The following is a 6,026-nucleotide window of genomic DNA, read 5'->3' as shown; positions in this document are numbered from 1 at the left end:
TCGAATTGAGGTAAAAGCTGCACCGTCTCTAGCCCTAGAAGAACGTTATAACGGGGTTTGATTGTATTCTAATGAATACAGAATAACGGAATACTTATTATGGGTACTTTATTTTTGAAATTTAAAATTCAAATCGTTGCAATTAAGGTGTTAGCCTATCGCTCTGGAACACTGAAGCGTTAAACTATGGGCAAACATGGCCCATCAACAAATTTTAATTATGGATGTCAGGCTCTCACGAGGAACTTACTACAATGACCCTAAGGATACTAAAAGGGCTTCTTTTAATCATACACATCGTGGGTTCGACCAGGCCCACGTGGGGGTGCAAGGTGGCTAGGACAGTCGTTATATCCGAAAAAACTTCATGAGGGTGTTCGCCCGGATTTCCCAGAAAAAGTAAACTTATCCATCGATATTCAATAATATCGAAACACCGCTAGTAACTACCCGATATAGTGAAAACTTCGATATAACGAAGACTTGTATTTGAAGAATAACGAGGACTAATAAACTAGATTTTCGATATAACGAACTCTCAAATGACCGCGCTAAATAATTCACTATATCGAGAGTTCGCTTTATTGAAGGTTCGACTGTATAACGCTTGAACTAAACAAAAAAAATTTACTATATCGGGTGATCACTACATCAAGAGTCTACCCGATATATTGAATCTCCGACACTGATTTAGCTCAGTCCTTCGACAGTATCGCTATATCGAGGGATTATTGAATAAAAAGTTAATTGACTTTAGGATAAAAACATCCCTAAAATAATCATAAATCAATCCTTAATTCTCATTTATAGGGTAATTAGTTAATAAAACGTAATTAAAATCGAACAGTTTGATCGATTGAATATAAGAAAACACTTTAATTAATTAACCTTTTTAACCTCAATTAAGGGAGAATATGGCCTGGAATAATTGAATCGCATTAAAAACGTTCGAAGTTATTAATTTATTATTAAAAATTTAAGGAAAATGTACGTTAAATCGGTTTAATTGTATGGTTTATGAACGGCCGAATTATAAACAATTACATCAATGTTTATAATACTCAATTATTTAATTAATATATTTATTATTTAAGTAATCGTCTAATTATTTCTATCGAGTAAATTGTAATTAATTCGCACGATTAGATGACGTTAATGCATTTTAGAATTTTGCAGGGAGGTTTTGTAGCTATTAAATTTTGGTGGTCACGTGTCATACCTCGAGTGTGATTCGGACTTTACTCGTTATTACCATTTACAATTTTTATTTATTTATTATTATTTTTGTTTAAATATAAAACCCATCCATTCTCCAAAATTAAACTTTTATAATAATTAAGAATATAAAAAGTTTTAAAATAAAATAACAGATGGCGCTACATACAATTTAACTCTCCGGGAAATTTACGCAACTCGTTGCTGAATATTTTTTTTATTCACCTATTTTGAAGCTTAATAACTCGCGTGTCCTTTGTCGAAATTTTCTGAAATTTTGCAGGGAGGTTTGTGTGTTAGGGGAGAACTTTCCTGGAAATTTTCAGGAAAATCGGACCACTGGTTCGGGAGTTATTGCTCCACCCACTTAATATCTCCCGAGCCAACTTATAAAGATAAATGGTGGCAATTGTTAGGGATGAAAACGAATAAAGAATAACATTGCCAGCTTTCTATAACTTGAGTAGTGTATTTTTAGCTGAATTACGCAGTTTTCAAGGTTGTTTTTTAATATTATTTTCATTTCGTTCAGTATTAATAATCTATTTTTTCCTCCTGTCTATCACACTGTCATTTTTTTTATTGAAAATCACACTGAGCTATGCAAATGTGTGTGAATATTAGTGCTGAATAACTAGAGAATACCTCAATATATTCAAAAAATAAAATTCTAAATGCTAATGTCGACTAATAGATGAGTGGACCACTGAACGCTGGTCTTGTGTTCGCTCCTGATCAATGGCCATGTTCTCCTCACGTGTCTAACATCTAAATAGATGCCAATTTTTCCTTCCGGGAGGCACCCTCCTCTTGGCATGTTGCCCTATCTCATCGATCTAAATAAGCTCCTGACAAATGGCTCTGGTGATTCCCTCTCACAGGGGGACCACCATGAGGCTCGTTTCAGAGCCTCATATTTACGAAAGTCTGAAATGTTCAGGAGAATCGAAATATCAAAGATAAGTCAGGGGCCTCTCTTGCCACCCGAAGGGCTTTGTATTTATGCTTGTGTGTTTGATTGTGTGCACGATTTTGCATCGCAGACATTCTCAAGTGACTTTTAAACTCTCGAACTCAAACTTCGGTTTAGCGCCACACTCGATTTAGTGCCAGGTGATATCTCAAAAAGGCTGGGCACAGATTTTTCCAGCATAAACGTCTTTATATAGATTACACTTCGATAACACAACGTTCGTATGTATTAATTTATAATCCATTATTATTTATCTTGTAAATAATACAATATTAACACAAAAGATTCACGAAAATACTTAAAAATAGCAATTATTTCCCAACATTAGTATCAACAAACAGCCTACGTAACACGTGAGTGGGGGGGCGGAGACACAAGACTTCATTTGTTGGATTTGCTGATTATAATCATTGTTTTCAGCATTTACAACTTGAAAAAATCCTATTCTTGTGTTCGAAATCAACATGGCGGGAGGCTTTGCGGAATTGGCACTTACCAAATTCTAAATTAAGGAAAGTTTATGCAATTCAACATTTCTCTTTTCTGTTCGCTCGGCCAATTATTCTTATCAGATCCTAAACTGGATGATGAAATTCTCTTCGGATAAATAAGAGAAACCATTGTTGATGACACCGGTTTCGATTCAATGGGCGATCTTCCAAGAGGGGGTGCCATTCGGAAGGATTTTCTACGAGAAACTGGCCTTTATTTACATATTTAATAGTAAATAAAGGCTGCACATTGATGGGGCACGTGTGGACCTCATCGATGTGCTGGCCACGTGTGGCAATATTTTTAAACAAGTTTAAATGCTTCCTGTAATCACATCAGCATCAGAATTTATGAGAAATGTGGAGCACCTCCTCTAATTATTTAACGGGTGAACGTTATATTTCATAGAAGATGACTAAAAATTACATCGATAAGATAAAAAATGCATGAATAATGATTGCACATGATACAAGAAATATCACAAACCTCGTGACTCACAGAAACAGTTAAAATAAGATGCGTGACTCATAGAAAAACGTCGTGTTTTAACAATGTATCACGTTACAGAATTTAATTCATTCATCACAAAATACTTATTTATATATTTTGTATTATTTTATAGACTTCCCCTCTCTCTTACTTTAACTGAAATAAACAAATAACCTCCATACAAACTCTCCTCTCTACATAAAAGGAGGCCCTTTCACTCTACTAAATAATAATACGAGGCAAACCATGAGTCTACGTGAGGCCCTATGCTGTAACCTGGTAGTTCATACGTTCATATATACATAAACTTACGAAAATATAAACAATTGTAGACCCTACACTGACGAGGCCCTAATCTATATACTGCTAAGCTTGTATAAAAATCCAGCCCTAATTATTGTGAGGCTTAATAACTCTCTTGCCTTTTGTCGAAAATTTCTGAAATTTTTCAGAGAGATTTGGGTATTAAGGTCATCGATTCCATTAAATTTTGGTGGTTAAAGGTCGAGGGGGTGGAGAGATGGAGGGAATTTCATTTTTGTTTGCTGGTAAATTTACATTTATTTATTGATCTTTTAGTGGAAAATATTTTTGTTTAGAAACGTAGTCAAAACATATAAATATTAAAGTAAATTTAATATTTTAAAAACATATATTTTCCATTTATATCTCGTATAAAAGCTCAGAAAACGTCACGCGAAAACACATCACCCCTTTGATGTATCGTTAAGTCTCTGTTCAGAAAGTCTCTGTTACTCCATTCCCTTATTCTTTATCTTTGCAATTGCTGAATAGAATATCAAGCAGGAGGGGGAAGTAAATTCGCCCCTCATATAATTCGCCGCGTGCACTTGTGTTGCCCTCACGAATGTTATAAATGAGCTGGATAAGCAATTTTGAAATGTGATGGTGGTTGGGAATGACCAGAAAATTCCTAAAATGATTTACAGTGAAGTCAGGGAGAGTCAAATCACGTAGCAGAAGGAAGATGCGATAAAAAATGATCCCGAAATTCGAATTATCAGCCGAAAATAATGGTAGACAGAAGGATATAGCCGTATCTTTGGGGGGTTAGAAGGTGGCAAGCCACCCCGCTTATCAGTTCCCATAGACACTGCTAAGCTAAGGTTGTTAACATTACCGGAGAGTAGCATTACCTCTGCAGTATATACTGTATAATATGTGCAACCGCTTTCATCACGTATACCTAGGAAGGCCCTTTTCATATAAGTTCGTATCATACAGTTTAACATCTGGAATCCTAACTAGTAGTGTATGCAATAGTATTGGAACATTCACAATCATATACAGTATTTCTGCGTGTGTGGATCCCTAAAAGCGCGAGGTCCCAGGCAAATTAGACCTAAATTCCCTATGCCTTTCTTTTGTAAAGATGCGAGAGATTAAAATATTTTAATTGTTTTAAGGCAAAGAGAATTACCGTATTGTTTATATCCCCTAGTCTTTCACGGATGTAAGATTTAAATGGTCGCCATTTTGTTTAAAAATTAAAGTGAAAGTTAGTTTTCCCAGCTGTCTTTTCATATATAGAACACAAACACTTCAACTGCACTTCAGTAGCGCAAATATTGGGGAGGGCCCGAATTAGAACGTGCAAACTTAAATTTAGGTGTAGATGATGTTTCCAGAAAACCCTAATTTGCCTACTAATTTAATGGATTTTTTAATTGTCGTTTGTTGAAGTTATTTGGAGGAGGAAGACCTTCAAAATTACCTCAGTCTTACAATTAACACTCTCCTTAACTGTCTTATAACGGGATTTAATCACGTATAAAGTTCCGAAATTTGTTATTGACACCAATTTCTACTTGTAATAAAGCGAAACCTCGATATAGCGTCTTCCTAAATAGCGCTAAAGCGGAACGGATCTTCCCAGTAAATGTTAGATAATTGCTATAAACGCCATTTACGTGACTTACAGATGATTTAGCGTCACGCTCCCGATTTAGCGCCATTTTCAGAGGTGACCGAAAGCGGCGCTAAATCGAGGTTTGACTGCATATAGACAAGGCTATTAAATGGCGAGTGTGTAATTCTAGATCAATGGAAGAAAGTGATTGTGTAACGTTAAATAAACACATAAATATATTCAAAATATTATGTTTTTAAGAGATAAAATAAAAATAAATTTTATTTATTTATTTATTATTATTATTACTGTATTATTATTATTCTACTAGAAAAATGTACATTTATTTATATTACTTATGTTTACATTTTGAAAATAAAATAAATAATACAGAAATATCAAATATAAAGTACTGTACAAGTGAAACCTGCTAATGTGACCACCTGCGTAAGATGACCACTTTGAGCTGGTCCCTTCAAAGATTAGCAGATTTCACTGTAGCCTATACACAAATATATTTAAGAGATCAAACTGGGGGACCCGAATTCGAACCCCGGTCCTCACCGTTTAAGCCTAAAAATACCTCTTCCATTGAAATCTAATCGAATGGGGCCCCAAAACACCGCTAATTTACCGAACACAAATGTGGATTAAATTGCATTTATTCATAGAATTGGGTATTACGTTCGAGTTATTGGCAAGAAAATGCGCAGAATGCTTACAGAATAACATTCTTTATGACGTATTGATCCTCATACGTTCCTACGTTCAAATGTCATAAATAACAGGTAATAGGATAGTCTGCTCTCGTGCGACCGATACGTGGCGTGGAATGTATAAAAGCAGAGTAACCCATTATTTTCCTACGTCTAAAAGTGACATTGCAGCTTGCAAAAGTAACCAAAGATAATAACGTTTACTCTCTAAACAGATAAAATGCCGTTTAGGGAACGCTAATTTTTATTTCCTTTCTACGTCCTGTGACGT

Source organism: Centruroides vittatus, unplaced genomic scaffold (assembly GCF_030686945.1).
Source record: "Centruroides vittatus isolate TY-2023 unplaced genomic scaffold, ASM3068694v2 scaffold_2802, whole genome shotgun sequence".
Lineage (NCBI taxonomy): Eukaryota > Metazoa > Arthropoda > Arachnida > Scorpiones > Buthidae > Centruroides > Centruroides vittatus.
Note: the sequence above shows the minus strand (reverse complement) of the source record.